Source organism: Phyllostomus discolor, chromosome 3 (genome assembly GCF_004126475.2).
Source record: "Phyllostomus discolor isolate MPI-MPIP mPhyDis1 chromosome 3, mPhyDis1.pri.v3, whole genome shotgun sequence".
Classification (NCBI taxonomy): Eukaryota; Metazoa; Chordata; class Mammalia; order Chiroptera; family Phyllostomidae; genus Phyllostomus; species Phyllostomus discolor.
The window spans coordinates 125,548,406-125,568,938 of NC_040905.2; positions in this window are offsets into that span (position 1 = coordinate 125,548,406).

The window sequence follows — 20,533 nt, forward strand, 5'->3', positions numbered from 1 at the left end:
TGGAGATTCTCAGGCAAAGCCAAGCTGTGAGTCTAATCTGGCTGCTGTTAGTGCTGGGCCTGGAGCTCACTGAAGCCAACTGTTGCTTGTTTGATAGGATTTAAGATGGTGTGAAGCATGAGCAAAGACCAGCCATTCATATGGAAAAGCAGCTTGGGTGGGCCTATAAACTGGGTGGGACAGAGTCTCTGGGTATCTCCAAGGTGAGTCAAATAGTGTTAGCCAGGTTGATGGAGTCTCAGATATGGCATCAGCTTACTGATCTGGTTGGGGGAGGGTTTAGAAAAGGAACAGTGGCCTCTGGTCACTTTGGTGCCAGATACTTCAGTTTCTCTCTGTATACCACTGGTGCCTTTCAAGCTGCTTCCCTAGTGCTTGAGCTTAGAGGGAGTGACTCTGAGTAGATGAGACTGTGTGTGTGGGTTCTTTAAGAGGAACTGCTTGGGGCTTCAGGAGTCTTCCACTTACTCAATCTCTAATGGTTTTTGCAGCTAGAAGTTGTGAGCAGTTATCTTCCTAGCACTGGATTCCTGGGCTGAGGGCCTGGTGTAGGTCTGGGACTCCTCATTCTCTAGATATCCCTCCTGAATTTTTATCCACTATATGTGGGTGTGGGACCAGCTCATTCCGCATCTACACCCCTCCTACCAGTCTGGGTGGATGTGATTTCTTTAATTCTATAGTTGTCAGACTTCCATTCAACTTGATTTCTGATGGTTCTGAGTGGTACTTGTTTTATATTTTAGTCATAATTTTGATGTGGTTGTGCAAAAAGGCCAGCTATGTCTGCCTATGCTGCCATCTTGATCAGAAGTCAAAAGAAAAATATTTTATCTTTTGTAGATTTACAGCCTTAAAAATGTAAACTTATCTGGTATGATTTGGAAAATACTCAAATACTTTATATCTCAGAAGGGACAGATGAAACAATTCAATTTTTCAGGGTCTATCCAAAATACTAAGAAAATTTTCAAACCAACACATTTATACCACATAATAAAAAGTTCAGCATGACTTTTGAGGATTAAACATGGTTAGGTACTCAAGCACTTGGGAGGCAGTAGTTAAAAATGAGGTCTACAGGTCAAAATTCCTGGGGTACATCATGGTTCCACCACTTAACTAAGTTTTCAGCCTGAGCAAGTTATTCAATTACTTTATACTTTAGAATCTAACTTTTAGATTTGTTGTCTAGAATTAAATTTCATAATACCTTCAAATTACTTAAAACAGTGTAAGTAATAAATTATAACATTAACATGCATTTTTAGTTTAGAGTTTCAGGCTATTTTTCTACTCAATATTGTGCAAAACATTCAGTCAATACTCATTAATTGATCAACTGGTTGTAGCTTAGATTAGCTACTTTTATATTTTCAATGAAAGTTTATCAATGAGTTTGTTTTGTGATGATCAGTCCCTGTACAGATTACTCAAAGTAAAATATTCAGGTAAGGTAATTTGAATATTCACTACAGGATTTTTTCCATTAAGCTGCCACTTTTTCACAGGGAGAAGAAGAATTGAAGTACAAATGGTGTTGAGACTGGTGAGTAGAAAACATAAAACTGATTATCTGGAAAATTTGGTCACATAGACATAAGCTTGGATCATAAATTAAAGACACAATTCTAGGTTAATCAGGTGATTAATTGGCTACTTTCAGAAAATGACTTAGTCTTACACCTCCCCTGTACTTGGCTCCTGAGGAAGAACTAATCAGTGACTGAGATGCTAAACTAATAGAATAGGCCACATTGTCATTTATGAATTATAATGTAGAAAGGTACACTCATTTATAAATAAACTTTCACACCTATATCCAAAATAAGTCATTTAGCTTGTACATAATTGCTTATCCCTTTCTGAGCAAGTATTTTAAATTATTGAAAACCAAATCCAAGGCAACATCAAAGGAGCATTAATTAAATAGTGTCACCAAGTCTACTAAGTGTTAGAGAGTGTATCAGACAGTGGAAATACCAAAAAAATCACAGTAGATTCTTATTTTCCTGGAGGGAGATATCAAAATATCTTTATGGCAACATCAAAATAGTTTATGGCAACAGCTGAGATAACATATCCTCTAGCACTGTGACCACTGTTTTAGCATTGCATTGATCCTTATAATAGTCATGATTGCCCTGGACCTGCCACTGAGGCTTCTGCACATGCTTGATAGACATTAATTCCTTCACTTCTCACAGCAACAATATGAGACAAAAACTATTTTGTCCCCATTTTACACCTGAGAAAATGCTGTAGGAGATAAAGGATCTCAGAACCAAACTGTTTATTTTAGCAACTACATAGCACTCTATAAATTGAAAAATGATCTAATTTTATTTTTTCATCCTTTGTACTTCTGGCCCAATTTTCTCTTATTTTAACTTTATTCTTTTTAAAAAAACACTTTTAAGCCACCTCAAATTTTATGTATGAGATGGGAAATGTATATTGTTTCCTCCATTGGCTTCTGTAATGGGATAGCCTCTTGAGTTTTCTTCTAACTTCTAAGAATTTCTCTAGATGTTCTTCAGACTCATCTTCTAACTACCCATTGAATGTAGATTTCACATAGCTTGAGACAATATCCACTTTATACTCTTTGATATTTTGGTCCATTCCCATAGGTTTAATGTTTTCTTATATTTACAATTATCTCTCATTCTGTTCTGAGTGCAAAGCTACTACATTCACCCATTGCCTTGAATCTCAGGGTGGAACTTGTGTTATTCTCTCTAGAAAAGTAAATCTAACTATAATATATATATATATGTATTTATTAAATTTGCAACTATGATAACTATTATGGCATAAAGTTTCATAATACTATGGGAGCCTCTAATGGGGAATTTAATCCTGGTCAGAAGAAATATGAGGATGAAACAGATTTGACAAAGAGGGGAAGTGAAAATATTCACTTATTTACTCATTATTTAAACAATTTATTCATTATTTCTATCCCTACTCACCAATGAAATAAAACACAGTCATGATCCTCTTTTAGTAAGCAATACCACCATTCACCTAGTTTCTTAGCCAAATGATTAGAAAGAAGTCATTTTGATGTTTATTTTTCCTTTACTGCTCTTCCTATATATATCTCTGGAGTATTCTCAAATCCGTATACTTTTCTTCATGTCTACCACCAATGCTCTAGTTTAAGGTATCTATCAGACCTTTCCTATGATGCGGACCCCAGCTGCTGGGGTGCACATCATTATGGAAGAAAATGAGACATTCACAAGGATTATCAAATCTGGTGGAGGAAAAGGGACAGCATGGCTTTTCTCTCAAGGGGAGCGAAATCCTTGCCCTTGCCCCAATGAGCTTTTATTGTCTTACTGGGCACATTGCAAGAAGGTCTTCATTAACTATGCACAAGCTTGCTTTAGGTGGTTACCTTATACAGAAAAAAAAAAAAAGGAGAGAATGCTGGTAATCACACCACAGAAGAGGGATATTTGCAAATGAAAAGGCAAAAGTAGTTGGACCAGTTACACTGATCCTTGGAAGGTTTAGTATGGTTTTTAGGAAGTTGCTTTGCAGTAACTGTCCTCAATTCAGGGTGAGGGAGTTTTAGCAAAAAGCAAGACTCATAGTGGCCTAGGTCCATTGCAGGCCTGATTTCCCACTGGAAAACCTATCTGTGGGCATGGGTCCTGTGCATCTCCCAGTGGGAGACGGGCCCATGCCATGCAGAGCAGCCTCCCACATTCCTACACTTCAGATATAGCCTCCTAAATAGTTTACTTACAAACACAAGCTCTGACGCTGAATTCCAGCCTACTAAAGTCAAAGTGATCTTTTCAATGCTAAAATCTTCTTAATGGCTTTCTGGTACTTTAAATGATGATGCAAAAATCTTAAAATGGTCCACAAGGTCCTTCATTGTCTGGGTCGAGCAGCCACAAAAAGCTTCTTTACTTCCTTGTACTTCATCGTGGTCCTGCCTACCACAGGAAATTTCCACATGCTATTCAATCTGCCTGAATGTTTTCACTTCTCTTTGGCAAATCTGTTTCATCCTCATGTTTCTTCTGACCAAGTTAAATTCCCCATTAGAGGCTCCCATAGCATTATTATCTTTTATGCCATAATAGTTTTCATAGCTGCAAATTTGATAAATATATATATATGTATGTATATATATATATAATAGATGTACTATTCTAGAGAGAAGTAATAATACATGTTCTCCCTACATTTATAAACAAGTTGGTGGCAAGTGTGTTGTGTCAACTTTGTATTATCTGTAGCATGATATACAATATATATTTAAATAAAATTACTTCTGATTATTTTTGAAATGAAATAATATAAAAATAAATAGTCCCTTCTAGAGTATGATAACTATAATACAAAATGCTTCTTATTCAGAGGGTTCCTGTTTACTTATCAGTCTGGAAAATTACATTAAAAAATGACATCTGACTACAGGTTCAGAAATTTGGAAAAATAGAGTACAAATGCTAGATCTCTGCTCTTCAGTATGAAAACTACTAGCCACATGTGATTATTTATACTCAAATTTAAATTTATTAACATTAAATAGTTTAAACTTACAGTTTTTTTAGTCACACTAGCCATATTTCAAGGGCAATAGTAGTCACAACCCATTGTACAGCACAGATACAGAACATTTTCATCATCACAGAAAACTATCACGTGGCATTGCCCTACACAGCTCCCACTAAGGATAGAAATGTTAAATGATATTGGAAAGAAAAATAACTGAAGGATTTCTGAAGTAAAAGTAATGGTTTTCAAGGCACAAACTCTTAGAGAAGTTAGAAGTAAATTTTAATGAATTTCTCTTAAGCAGTTTGTGCTATCTCATAAAACACAGTCAATCTTTCCTAAAGCCCCTTTTTCCTCAGAGGATTTTATTTATAGATAAGTAAAATTTTCCTGTTTTCTACAAGGTAAATTTGAAACTCGCCATTAAATTGCAGGATGCAATGATAATAAAATTGAATTTAAAATTACTAGGTTCAAAGATTTACCTACAAAGTTATGTTGTTGTTTAGAGTTCAGGGTTTTCTATTTGATACAGGTTGTACACATAAGCTGTCTAATCCCTTCATCTCTGTTTATTTTTGTAAGGGACTTTTCTTGTTATCAGATGCTATATTTGAAGGCAAATATATCACTTGCATTTATCACAAAATAAAGTTGAAACTCCACATGAAAAATTTCAAGGACATTAATTCATTCCTTTGACATTTTCACAGAAACTATCCTTTGTGCTAGACTCTGATGGAGGGGGGAGTAAGCCTTAGTTGGAAGAAGGAGGACACTGGACATGAAAGAATATTATGGGTAGAGGTAATAATTTGAGCAAAGGAGTGAAACTGAGAAGAAACATATGGAGAACATCAAGTAATTCAGTTAGGCTTTTGCGCATGGAGAAATAGATGCTGAAAGGAAACATGCTCACATTTTTGTGGAGTGTTATTATCATAGCAGAATACAGCTATGAATCTACCATTCATTCAATGAACATGATTTGTGAAATAGACTGAAATAGTCTAGATACCACCTCTGAGGCTTGGGAAAAACAGAATTTCTTGAGGGCCTCAGATTAATGACTCAGATATAATGTTATAAAAGTTGGGTTGGAAAAAATTGTATAGAATGGGGACTGAATTTGAAGTCAGAGGAACTGTTCTCAAATTCTGGCTCTGCCATTTATTAGCTCTGCAACCTTTGACCCGTCTTTAATCTCTGGGTCTCAGTATTTTAATCTATAAAATGTTCCTAAAAACAACAATATACAACTCATACAGTGGCCATATATGTGCTAGATTTTTAGAGGTTACCTATAATTAGATTTTAGTGTTCTCTGAGAGGTAGAAATGGATATGAATATCCCAAGAGATGAAATCACATATAAAAAGGTGCAGAATCACAAAGGGATGTGGAATATTTGGGGATAGATGAGAAAATTAGTGTGGCTGGAACCCAGAATGTGGATATTTTTCTGTGAATCAGGTCAGCAAGAGTTTGGGAGACTGATGAGAAATGAGGCTGAAGAGATTTGAGTCACTGAACCAGACACACCTTGAAAATGGAAATTCATATTACCTTTATATTTTCATTGCCAAGCGGGATCCCAGGCACCTCAATTCATGCTTTTAAAAAAAAATATTTTATTTATTTATTTGAAGAGAGAGGGAAAGGGAAGGAGAGAGAGAGGGAGAAGAACATCAATGTGTGGTTGCCTCTTGAGTACCCTCTACCGAGGATCTGGCCCACAGCCCAGGCATGTGCCCTCACTAGGAATTGAACCACCGGCCCCTTGGTTTACAGACTAGTGCTCAACCACTGAGCCATACCTGCCAGGGCTCTATTTGTGCTTTTGAAATAGACAGACAGATGGATGGATGGTGGGTTGGCAAGCTGGCTGGTTGGATTTTGAATATATTTAGCTGAAATAAAGACAGTATATACAAAGCTCCTAATTTTGATTTTATTTTTTGGCTAGTTGCAATTCTAGAAAGTTTTTTAAAGTAGGAAAATCATGTAATCAAACTTGTATTTTTCAGAATACCATTGGCAGTGTGTGGAGAGCTGGCTGGAGTGAGGAGAGAATATAGGCAGGGTAATTGCAACAGAGATTGTCATGATATTCTAGACAAGAGATGTTGAATGCCGTATGTGGGTAAGTAGAGAAGACATGGAACTTAAGAGTGCTTAATGGAGAGGCAGTACACTGCAGAAAGGTATTTTCATGGGGCAGGAGACAGAGATGTGTGAGTCACGTGAATACCTTCATCTGGAAAAATAATGAGAATTTATCTAAATCATTTCTAAATCCATTCTGATGTTAAAATATATGATCTAGGCCCTGGCCAGTTGGCTCAGTTAATTGGAGTATTGTCCCATACACCAAAAGGCTGTGGGTTTGATTCCCAGTCAAGGCAAATACCTAGGTTGCAGGTTTAGTCCGTAGTTAGGGGTGTGTACAGGAGGCAACCAATCAATATTTCTCTCTCTTTCTCCATCTCACATTCCTTCCTTTCCTCACCCTCTAAAACCAAGAAATATATCCTCAGGTGTGTAGATTTTATATATATATATATATATATATATATATATATATATATATATATATAATTTTTATTATATATATAAAATAAAAAATATATAATTATATATATATAAAACACACACTAATGTTATCCCTTCAGCAAATGTTTAAAGGCATCTTTCCAGTAATTAGTCCTTTACCAATTAAAAATGTATTCTATCTGCTTTCTTAACCCTCAATGTGTTTAATTGACCATTCATTTGCTCTAACCTTACTAAGCTGCTGACCCTACTCTTTAAAGGGAAACACTGTCTTGTTCATTCTTTTATACACAGCTTCTAAACAGTGCCTAATATACAGTTGGTAGTCAACAAATGTTTGCAATAATGAATGAGTAAATGAATGAATGAACTTCTAACTAGGGAAAACTTTGGGATTCTGTGACTCTCTCAGGGATTTGTAGCTGCTGCCCAAACTTCTTTATACCTTGAGTTTGCTCACAATTCTGAATCCTCTCTAAGTTTTCTGTCATGCTGGATTCTGAGGGACAAATGACCCTTTGGGATGACTTGAATCCTCTGGCACTGACTTTCTGCATGGGTTTTGTCTTTTTCTCCATAGAACTGTCTGAGAAAGGAATTTTATAAGTTAGTTCCTTCTCTGCACAACTTTTTCCTGGGGTGGTTAGTGGACACCTGAGAACTGTGAGGATCCCCTAGATTCAGGATGTGAATCAGTTCTTAATTAAATATTATGAGTCAACATAATACAACAAAAATCCAACCTGAAATGTTATGTATGGAAAGCAAAGCAAACAAAAAACAAAACCTTGATGAATTTGATACTTTGTACATTATACTTCATGATTACTTTCCTGTGAAAAGACACTCTTAGGTGATTATGGATAAGTCAGGAAGAAATACACAATCACATATTCAGTACCAATTTATTTCTATTCAGTAATTGAATTTAAAGTTAAAGAATACTATCTTGTAAACATCATGTGATGTTTTACATCACTTTAATGGCCAATTTCCCTTGGTTCAGGTAAATGAAGTACATTGCCCTGAATACTAAAATAAAGGTATTTTAAGACATTCTCCACTACCTGCTTTAATAAATTATTTTACACTAAGAATGCATAAAATAAGTATCTCTTAAAAACAAAGTTTTGTTTTAATGCAATTTTATTTTTGATTGAATAAAAATTTGTTTCTTTTCAAATCTGCATCTAGGATTTATCTATTTGAGTCTGCCAGTTTATTCAAATTCTCTGATACTGCTGTCAATGTGACATTTATTAGTAGTTCATTGTATTTTTCTATATTTTGCATTGTTTTGTCTTTGGAGGTGATTTGTCCAATTTGGGAACTCAGGATGGACACTTTAAATAAGGCAAAAGAACTGGCATAGGGTACATGAATTTACAGAGTTACTAGGGAAAGATTAGATTATGTCAAAGACCAAGTATTCTATAGGCCAGAAATAAGATTCAGTAATAGAGTTTGCCTTTGTTTCAATGAGGGAACACATTTACAACCAAAGACAGAATAAATCCATACAGAGAATTGTTAATTGCGATCTAAGAAAGATGACAGCAAAGATGAATGTGTTGACTTGTTCTTCCATTAGTGTGCAGAAGAAAAGTTCATTGACACTGCCTCATCTTGTATGCTCTGGTGGCAGAGATGCCTGTTGCGAACACTAGGCATTCATCTGATACTATGGGCCATTAAAATAGTACTGTGAATCTTCACTGTTTTTTTTTTTTTAATTTAATCCTCACCTGAGGACATTTTTTTTCATTGCTTTTAGAGAGACAGGAAAGAAAAAATGAAGGGAGAGAGAGAAACATTACTATGAGAGAGAAGCATTGATCAGTTGCCTTCTATATGTGCCTGGACTGGGGATTGAACTCACCACTTCTTAGTTATGGGACAAAATACCAGTTGACCCACATTGGCCAGGGCTTCACTGCTCTGATTCAATGTATACAAAGCAAAACTGGATTAGAATTTGGTTATCTATTATGGAATGACAAGCTCCCTCAAAACTTAATGGCTTACAATGACAACTAATTAACTCTATGGTTTTATTGGTTGACTAGGAACAGCCAGAAAGTCCACTTGGAGTCTCTCATAATACCTGGGGTTGGAGATATCTGAAGGATCAAGGGGACAAGATGTTCAAGATACTTTTCTTCTTGACTCATTCATTCTATTACTAAGCTCTTCAAATTCCTTAGTGATGGTATTTCTTGAATTAAAATATAAATCCATTTCTTTTAAAAAATTTTATTCAGTTTACATTGGTTAATAACACTGCACAGGTTTCAAGTGTACAATTCTGTAATACATTATCTATATATTGTGTGTTCACCATCCAGAGTCAAGTCTCTTTTCATCACCTTTTATTCTCCCTTTTCCCTCATCTACCTCTCCCCACCCCGTTTCCTCCTATAATCACATACTGATGTATGCATCCATTAAGATTTTGTTGTTGTTCCTTTCTTTCTTTCTTTCTTTTTTTTTTTTTTTGCTTAATGCCTTCAACTTTTTTACCCTGCCTCACAACTCCCATCCCCTCTAATAGCTGGAAGTCTTTTTTCTGTGTCTATGAGCCTGTTTCTATTTTGTTAGTTAATTTGGTTCATTAGATTCCACATAAATGAAATTACATGGTATTTGTCTTTCTCTGACTGGCTTAATAGAATAATACTTGCCAGGTCTATCCATTCTGTGGCAAAAGGTAAGAATTCCTTCTTTATGGCTGAGTAGGATTATATTGTGTGAAAATTCCATAGCTTTTTTTTTTGTTGTTGTTGTTTTTTAATATATTTTATTCATTATGCTATTACAGTTGTCCCATTTTCCCCCTTCTCTCCCCTCCACCCTGTACCCCCCTCCCACCCACATTTCCCCCTTTAGTTCATGTCCATGTGTCATACTTATGAGTTCTTTAGTTTCTACATTTCCCATACTATTCTTGCCCTCCCCCTATCTATTTTCAACCTACATTCTATGCTACTTATTCTCTATACCTTTTCCCCCTCTCTCCTCCTCCCACCCCCTGCTGCTAACCCTCCATGTGCCCTCCATTTCTGTAGTTCTGTTCCTGTTCTAATTGTTTACTTAGTTTCTTTTGGTTTTGCTTTAGGTGTGGTTGTTAATATTTGTGAGTTTGCTGTCCTTTTACTATACATGTCTTTTCTTTATCTTCTTTTCTTAGATAAGTCCCTTTAGCATTTCATAATATAAGGGCTTGGTGATGATGAACTCCTTTAACTTGACCTTATCTGAGAAACACTTTATCTGCCCTTCCATTCTAAATGAAAGCTTTGCTGGATAGAGCAATCTGGGTTGTAGGTCCTTGTCTTTCATGACTTGGAATATTTCTTTCCAGCCCCTTCTTGCCTGTAAGGTCTCTGGAGAAATCAGCTGACAGTCTGATGGGAACTCCTTTGTAGGTGACTGTCCCCTTACCTCTTGCTGCTTCTAGGATTCTCTCCTTCGTTTTTACCTTGGCTAATGTAATTATGATGTGCCTTGGTGTGTTTCTTCTTGGGTCCAACTTCTTTGGGGCTCTCTGAGATTCTTGGATTTCTTGGAAGACTGTTCCCTTTGCCAGATTGGGGAAGTTCTCCTTTATTATTTGTTCAAATACGTGCTCAGTCTGTTGCTTTTCCCCTTCCGATTCTGGTACCCCTATAATTCGGATATTGGAACGTTTAAAGGTGTCTTGGATGCTCTTAATCTTTTCCTCAATTTTTTGAATTCTTATTTCATCATGCTTTCCTGCTTGGTTGATTCTATCTTCCTTCTGGTTCACTGTATTGTTTTGAGACTCATATTCCTTCCTTTCACTATTGGCTCTCCTCCGTGTGTCTTCCTGCATCTGTTTTATGGTAATCTGCATTCTTTCATCTAGATTTCGTCCAAAATCAACCAGTTCCGTGAGCTTTCTGATCACCAGTGTTTTGAACTGTGCATCTGATAGATTGGCTAGTTCTTGGTCGCTCAAAAGGATGAGTCCTGGGGGACTGATCTGCTCTGTTGAAAACATAGTTTTTTGTTTTTTGTTTTTTCCCCCTGTCTCTCCTTTTTTTTTTTTTTTTTTCCGGTCTGGTTGCTCTTGTTACGGTGGGGGGCAGAGCCTTAGGTGCTCACCGGGGCTGGGCACCCCAGTCGCTAGATTGTGACGTTATATGTGGGGGCAGGGCGGGCGAAAACAATGGCGGTAGTTCCGTTCCCCTGGACTCAGACCCTTGTCTGGGCTTCTGGGCCGCGAGTTCTGCCCTGGTCCACAATCGCTACCCCTCTGGGTCTGCCAGCCGCAGCTTGCGTACTCAGGGATCACCGCTGACTTCTTACGCGCCCGATGGCTTTTGCGCCGATTTCGCGCCAAACCTTCCCCCGACCTCCGCGTGCCGCCGACCCGAGCCAGCCCCACGCCCGCCGGCTCGTCTTCTCCTACCAGTCCGGATGAACGCGTCTACTTCAACTTCTTAGCTGCCCGACTTCCATTCAGATAAATCCTCTGCCGGATCTGGGTGTTATTCTGATAGTAAATTATTGTTGTAAATTATTGGTTTTCTAATCTTGGTTGTGCGAGGAGGCACGGTGCGTCCACCTATTCCTCCATCTTGCCGGAAGTCTCTCTCCAAAATTCCATAGCTTTTTATCTTCTCACTTATTGACGAGCATTAGGGCTGCTTCCAAATTTTGACTATTGTAAATAATGTTGCAATGAGCATAGCGTACAAATGTATTCTTTCAAATTAGTGTTTTGGGTTCCTTCAGATATATTCCTAGAAGTGGAATCACTGGGCAGTTCCATTCTTAGATTTTTGAGTAAACTCCCTATTTTCTCCACAGGGGCTGCACCCGTCTGCATTCCTACCAACAGCGTGAGAGGGTTACCTTTTCTCCACATCCTCACGAACTGTTGTGTGTTGATTTATTAATGATAGCTGTTTAGCTGTTAGGGTGTAGCCTTCCTTAGGTTCTCACCAGGGCAGAGCAACCCACGTTGTTGCGTTGTGATGCTGTATATGGGGGAGGGGACTGAGATTGAATAATGCCTCTTGCTCTGCTCTTTGCTGGCTTTCAGTCACTTCCACAGCTACCCACAAGCAAATTGGGCCCTTCTGGTGCTGATTCCTGAGTGGGTGGGTTTGTGTAGGTTCCAGGAACACAAACCCACCCACCTGTTTATCCATTGACTTCTCCTGTGAGGTTGAGTGTTTCTCACACCACCTCAACCTTCACAGGTTTTTTTTAGTCAAGGTTTTGAATTTTTATTTTTCAGCCTGGGACCCTGGGTTGCACAGTCTATCTTGCTTCCCAGTTGTTCCTCCTGGTTTATCTGCACACAAATGTGGGACCACCCAGTCTGCCAGCTGATGCCTTGCCCGGAGTACCTGGGAGTCCTCTCCACCTGGCTGCTCATCTCTGCCCCTCCTACTGGTCTGGATGAATGTTTCTTCTTTAACTCCTTGGTTGTCAGACTTCCATATGGTTCTATATTCTGGCACTCTTGTCAGACTTCCATACAGTTCTATTCTGTTTTTTTGTTTGTTTTTAAATTTTTTTTTAATATATTTTATTGATTATGCTATTACAGTTGTCCCATTTCCCCCTTCATTCCCCTGTCCCCTGTGCCCCCTCTCCCACCCACCTTCCCCCCCTTTAGTCCATGTCCATATGTAATACTTATAAGTTCTTTAGCTTCTACATTTCCTGTACTATTCTTGCCCTCCCCCTATCTATTTTCAACCTACATTCTATGCTACTTATTCTCTATACCTTTTCCCCCTCTCTCCTCCTCCCACCCCTACTGCTAGCCCCCCCTTGTGCCCTCTATTTCTGTGGTTCTGTTCCTATTCTAGTTGTTTACTTAGTTTCTTTTGGTTTTGCTTTAGGTGTGGTTGTTAATAATTGTGAGTTTGCTGTCCTTTTACTATACATGTCTTTTCTTTATCTTCTTTTCTTAGATAAGTCCCTTTAGCATTTCATAAAGTAAGGGCTTGGTGATGATGAACTCCTTTAATTTGACCTTATCTGAAAAGCACTTTATCTTCTCTTCCATTCTAAATGAGAGCTTTGCTGGATAGAGCAATCTGGGATGTAGGTCCTTGTCTTTCATGACTTGGAATATTTCTTTCCAGCCCCTTCTTGCCTGTAAGGTCTCTTTGGAGAAATCAGCTGACAGTCTGATGGGAACTCCTTTGTAGGTGACTGTCCCCTTACCTCTTGCTGCTTCTAGGATTCTCTCCTTCGTTTTTACCTTGGCTAATGTAATTATGATGTGCCTCGGTGTGTTTCTTCTTGGGTCCAACTTCTTTGGGGCTCTCTGCGCTCCTTGGATTTCTTGGAAGACTGTTCCCTTTGCCAGATTGGGGAAGTTCTCCTTTATTATTTGTTCAAATAACTTTTCCACTTGTTGGTCTTCCCCTTCTGGTACCCCTATAATTCGGATGTTGGAACGTTTAAAGGTGTCCTCGATGGTCTTAAGCTTTTCTTCGATTTTTTGAATTCTTATTTCATCATGCTTTCCTGCTTGGTTGATTCTATCTTCCTTCTGGTCCACTGTGTTGTTGTGAGATTCAGATTCCTTCCTTTCACAATTGGCTCTTCTCCGTGTGTCTTCCTGCATCCCTTTTATGGTAATCTGCATTTTTTCATGTAATTTGGATCCAAAATCCACCAGTTCCGTGAGCTTCCTGATCACCAGTGTTTTGAACTGTGCATCTGATAGATTGGCTATTTCTTGGTCACTCAAAAGGATGAGTCCTGGGGGTCTGATCTGTTCTGCTGGAAACATATCTTACGTCTTTCCCTGTCTCTCCTATTATTTTACTTATTTATTTATTTTTTCTCCGGTCTGGTCGCTCTTGTTACGGTGGGGGGCGGAGCCTTAGGTGTTCACCGGTGCTGGGCGCCCCAGTCGCTAGCTTGTGACGTTATATGTGGGGGCAGGGGTGGGAGCGGGGACAGGAGGGATCAATGGTGACCCTTCCGTTCTCCTGGAGTCAGACACTTCCCTGGGCTTCTGGACTGTGAGCTCTGCCCTGATCCCCAGTCGCTGTCCCACTGATTTCCCCAGCCGCCGCTTGCGCTTGCGTACTCAGGGATCACCGCTACACCGCTGCGCTTGCTCCTGCGTCCAGGATTGCTGTTGCGCCGATTCTGCGCCAAATTTCCCCCGACCTCCGCGCGCCTGCGACCCGCGCCAGCCCCGCGCCCGCTCGCTCGGCTCCTAGTCCCCTACCAGTCTGGATGTACGGGTCTACTTCAACTTCTAGGCTGTCCGTCTTCCATTTAGATAAATCCTCTGACAGTTCTGATATTATGACTGCAAATCATTGTTGTAAATTATTGTTGCTGTGTTCTTGGTTGTGCGAGGAGGTACAGTGCGCCCACCTATTCCTCCATCTTGCCGGAAGTCAAGTCTCGTTTTTAAATTTTTGTTGTACTTCTTTTGGTTGTGCGAGAAGGCACAGTGTGTCTACCTACACGTCCATCTTGTCCGGAAATCTAATTAAATTTCTTATTTATATTTAGATACCTGTTTTTTGTATTATAAAGGCATCTTAGCATTTATTTTTGAACATATTTTTGTACAAGAAATTTTATGTAACAAATAATTACAAAACCCAAGAGCAGATACAATGTACAAGAAATTTTAGGTACTGGTACTACCCATGTATAATGTGCATTCTTTTTTTTCCCTCAAAAAATTTGGGCAAAAAAGTGCACATTATACATAGCAAAATACGGTATATTCTTTTCTTATGATAAAAATCATTACTTTATATAAAGTGTGATGGTTTTCAACTTTAGTTCTCAACCGGACTATCTAAGGAGTGACAGATTCTACTTCATTAGGTGTGATGTAGAACTTAGAACTTTATCAAATAGTTATGAATGAACCCAAGAGGATTCTAATCACCTCAGTGATTAAGAACAATGAGGGTATGGAAAACTCACTAGACTTAAAGTCAGGAGGCTTGATCATATGGTATTTGTCTTTCACTGCCTGGCTTATTTCACTTAGGATAATGCTCTGCAGTTCCATCCATGCTGTTGTATACTTGAACAACAATTAAAAAAGCAAAATAAGTAAATAAATAAATTGCATTCCAGAAAGATTATGAGACATTACCTTCCCATTTCCAACTTATGAGCTTGTCTACTACAGCACACTTATGACAAAATTGAGAATTTTTATTTTAAAATAAATAATCGTATACTTAATATTTTACACAGCAGAGAGAAAGGAAGAGCTCCTACCCTTTGCAACAGCATGGATGGAACTGGAGAGCATTATGCTAAGTGAAATAAACCAGGTGGTGAGAGACAAATACTGTATGATCTCACCTTTAACTGGAACATAATCAACAAAAGAAAAAAGCAAGCAAAATATCACCAGAGACACTGAAAGAAAGAACAATCTGCAGTAACCAGAGGGGAGGAGGGAGGGGATAATGGTGGGAAGGTTTTTCAGGAGCTACTATAAAGGACACATGGACAAAAACAAGGAGGAGGGTGGAAACAAGGCAGGGAAGGGGATTTGGCTGGGGTGGGGGGAGCGGTGGGGTGGGGAAATGAAGACAACTGTAACTGAACAATAATACAAATAAAAAAGAAAAGAAAAACAATAAAAAATTAAGTTAGGAGTCTTGAATTTTCTGCCTTGCCATTTTTGTTTCTTTTAGCCTTAGTTTCCTCATCTGTAAAAAACAGGATCTTAGAATAGATCAGTGGTTTTCAACTCAAGCTGTAAAATATAGTGAGATTTAGGAAGTAGTGATGCTTGGGGGTGGAGGGGCCTTCCCTCTGCCCAGGTGCTGATTTAATTGGCTCACTACAGGGCTCCTCAGGTGATTCCAATGTAAACTAGACTGGAGAAATACTGTGTTAGATAGTCCTTAAATTCCCTTCCTGCTCAAAATTGGTTGTTTCTAATAATAGAGTTAATTTTTGTTTCATTCGAATAGGTTAAATTTTAAAAATTCCCAGTCCTCTGAATTGTACTTTTTAAATTTTTAAAAGATTTTATTTATTTACTTTTAGAGAGAGAGGAAGGAAGGGAGGGAGAGAAACATGGATGTGTGAAAGAAACACTGATTTGTTGCCTCTCAAATGACCCCAACTGAGGATCTGTCCTGTAACCCAGGCATGTGCCCTGACTGGGAACTGAAGTGTCGATGGTTTGGTTTGTGGTGAGGCAGGAGATAGTCAGGAAGGAAGCTCCAAAGGCCCCGCAGGGCTGAGGTAGAAAACATCGATGCATGACAAAGACCCCCTAAGACGGGTTGTTCCTGTTTTCTGGGGTAACTCTGAATCATGGAATGCACCTGAGCGCTACTCCTGATTCATTATAATATCATTATAATGAAATAACATTGTGGGACTCCCTTCTCCAGTAGCCAATCAAGAAAATCATGGGAAACCACACATGCGCAGTAGCTTTGAAATCCAACTCCTTGTACCTGCGCAGGAAAAGCCTGCCAAAGACTAGCAAGGGGGCTTCTGCCCCTGTAAGAATAGAATCCCCCAGCCCACGTGTCCCTTCTCTGCTCAGAGTTGGCCCACTCCCGTGTCCTGTGGAGTGTACTATCACTTAATAAATCTTCCCTGTTTCTTTATGCTATAAACTTTGTGTGTTCGGTTCAATTCTTTGTCCTCGATCACTAAGAACCTGGTTACCTGTGCACACCTGTGACAGTGGGACAATGCCCAACCCACTGAGTCACACCAGCAAGGACATATTTAAAAATTTTAATTATTTAACTTTCAGTAGAGATATTCAAGTCAAGATGTAAAAATAAGTGTCTCCTGTTATAATGCTGTTCAATAACAAATAATTCATAAAATACATTCAAGCAGAGAATGGCTTAAAAATAATTCTGTAGCCCTGGCTGGTGTGGCTCACTGGATTGAGCACAGGCCTGTGAACCAAAGGGTCGCTGGACTGATTCCCAGTCAGAGCACATGCCTGGGTTGCAGGTCAGGTCAGGTTTCTAGTAGGGGGTGCACAAGAGATAATCACACATGTTTCCCTTCTTTCTCCCTTCCCCTATGTCTAAAATAATTCATAAATAAAATATTTAAAAATGATTCTGTAAGCATAGGTTCAAAATGATATGTGTAGATAAGGGATAATGAATTTCCAAGTTAATCAAAACTAGAATTTTAAGAAAATATTAAAGGGGCACTGCACAGCCAGAATTTTTATATTTTTAAATGTAAAAATTAGAGTAAATCCCTGAGTAAACCCAGGGAGAGAAAATAAGGACATTTTTCATATAGAGTTGGTGTCAGGAAAGATAAATAAAAAAAGCAAAAAGGCATTATACCAATTGTAGGAGACCATTCTGTGTGGCATGGGCCCAGCTCCCACTTGGAGATGCACAGGACCCATGATCATGGATAGATTCTCTGGTGAGGAATCAGACCTGCAAAGTTCCTAGTCTGCTTTGAGATTTGCTTTTGCTAAAACTCCCTCACCCTGAATTGAGACAACAAGTGCTTACTGTAACTTCCTAAAATCCATGCTAAACCTTCCATGGATGAATGTAACCAGTTCAACCACTTTTCCCTTTTCATTTGCAAATATCCTTCTTCTGTGATGTGACTAGCAGCATCGGGCTCCTTTGTTTTTTTTGTAAAAGGTAACCACCTAAAGCTAACCTGTGCATAGTTAATGAAGACCATCATGTAATGTGCCGAGAAACCCAATAAAGGCCAGTCATGGCAAGGGCCAAAGCTTTTGGCTCCTCTTGAGAGAGAAGCCGCCCACCCTTTTCCTCCACAGGACTCGGTAGTCCATGTGAATGTCTCTCCCCGATCCACAGTGTGGTGGACCCTGATGGCCAGGGTCCGCATCACCAATGGTATATAACTAGTGAAGAAATGGTGCAGGCAACCTGGGAGACAAGCTGAGTGGAAGGCATGAATTGTAAAGGAAAGCCCTTTCCTGAGAAAAAGAATCCATTCACCAGAGTTGGAGCAACAAATGGTCCAGGGGCTTAGGGGCTGAGGGAGAGGCCACCACCTCTTTATCATCAACCAGGTCATTTAAGAACAATTTACGCCAATAATCATTACCCATGTACTTAGGGAACATGCAGTAAATATGAGGATCACTGGAATCACTACCAATTCACATAAAAAAGATCAGAAATATATTTTTAAGGAAAGGTAGCCAAAGAAACTCAAGAAATATAGTTTATAGAGACCATTTCTCCCTTATATTACTTGACATTTTGACCACTTTAAGCTTTGATGTCTAGTTGTTAATGTTCTGTATTCTTTTTTTCTATAAATGTGGTTCGCATGGTCATTGTGCAGAACATTTGTGAGATAGAGAAAAAAACACACTCCCTGAGAAACCTCTGATCCCAGCACCTTGATATAAATATCAATACTTTTGGCTTATATGTTTACATTTTTTCATATGAAGTTTGTATAAATGTGCAACCTTAAATTTAGATATGCAAATGTGGAAGGCAAGACTTTGGCCCTCATGATCTGCAATGCCCTGGTATTGTGCCTGTGATTATGTTACTTGACCCAGCAAAAAAATTAAGGTTGTAGATGGAATTTGCTTGCTAGTCAGTTAACAAAATAGGGAAACTATCATGGATTATTTGGGTGGAAATGGAAGTAGAAAAGGAAGTCAGAGACATGTGACTGTGGGGAAGAAACAGGAGAGATTCATATCATGAGAAGGACTCAACCTGTCATTACCAGCTTTGAAGATGTAGCATGGGGACCATGTGCCTGAGGTTCAGAATATGCCCTCCCAAATATATGCTGCTCTGACATATTGACTATTTTGTGTTAAAGGCTCTTGAAAAATAGCAAATACAAGAAAAACACTTTAACCTTCCTTATTTATCTTAAAAGCAGGAGATGAAATACCTATATAAAAGATGTCCTTCTTACACTGTAAGGAAAAAACCCTTCGAATTATTAAGGCCAGGAAGATGAGATCAAGAGATTATATACAGACAGACCTTGTTAAAATAATTTTTATCTTCTCTTAGCCTGCCCACATAGTTGATTCACTTTTATACAATTGCCTCTTTGTTTTACCTGACATGAAAGCCAATTGGTTTCATAACTTCTTTGGGTCTTCATTCCTTATGAAGGCTCCCATGTAATGAAAAGCTTGTTAAATAAATGGGTATGCTTTTCTTATGTTGATTTGTATTATGTCAATTTAACTTTCAGGCCCGGACTAAAGAAACCCTAAGAGGTTTAATAAAGATAATTGTTTGCCTTCCTTGAAAGTCAAGGAACATGGGTGCCCTCTAGAAGCTTGGAACAACTCTCTGCTGATAGCCACAAGTAAATAACAAGGTGTAATTTTTCCCTCCTTCTTTCCCTCCCTCCCTCCCTTCCTTCCTTCCTTCCTTCTCTCCTTCCCTCCTTCCTTCCTTCCTTTATCCCTCCATCCCTCCCTCCCTTCCCCACCAAAAGACATTTTTTTCATTGCTTTTAGAGAGAGGGGAAGGGAAAGAGAGAAACATCAATGTGAGAGAGAGACATCAATTGGTTGCTTCCCATACGCCCACCCAGACCAGGTATTGTATGTGCCTAGACCAGGGATCGAAACCGCAACCTAGGTATGTATTCTGACCAGTAATCAAACCCACAAACTTTTGGTTATGAGACAACACTCTAGCCAACTGAGCTACACTGACCAGAGCTAAAGGTCTTTAATTTTCAGTCCTGCAGTCATAATGTCTGCGCTCTTGTTATCTTTACAAACAATTATTTGGGATACAGTGGTAATTTAGGCCTACTCCAGGGGTTATTTGGCTCAGTTTGTTTTTTCTTTTTGGTCAGTGGAAGTGGGGCTTTTGCAGTGGGGCTCTTTCCTTCTAAAGGAAAGAATTTCCTGAGACCAACATAGGAGAATGTGGCTCTGTGGTACGTTTTAGTGATTATGTACAATTAAGGGAGTTCCCCTCCCTGACTTCCCAATGTCTCCTCTCCATCTGTCTTGCCATAGAAAAAGTGCAATTTTGTATTTAGTAGGGGCACAGTGAAACCACTGCCCAGAGTTCATGCTTGGTGTTAAAGGATAGTACAGTTCACACCCAGCTTGTTTAGTATGTGTTTCCAGCACTAGTCCATTGCTGTGTTGGAGACGATGGAGGGAACAGGTGCATGCACTATGTGTGGACCAAAAGCAAGAGAGAGAGAGTTTATGTTCCCATGGAGTTATAACCAGGAGCTTGGGTTTGGGGTAGACCAGGTGCTTTCTCAAAATGACCAATCAACTTCCCAAGTTGGGCTTTGGATAGGTCCACCCCCTAGTTAGACTGACAGGCCTCTTCGGTCCAGTGCCTCCACCCCCACCTTCCAATAATCCAGTACTGAAGGGGTAGAGGGAGGAGTATTAATCCTGTTAGCAGAGCAATGCTGTAATCCCCTGGAGTAAGAAGCTGTAGCTTCTTGGCTAGTGAGCAAACAGGCTTATGCT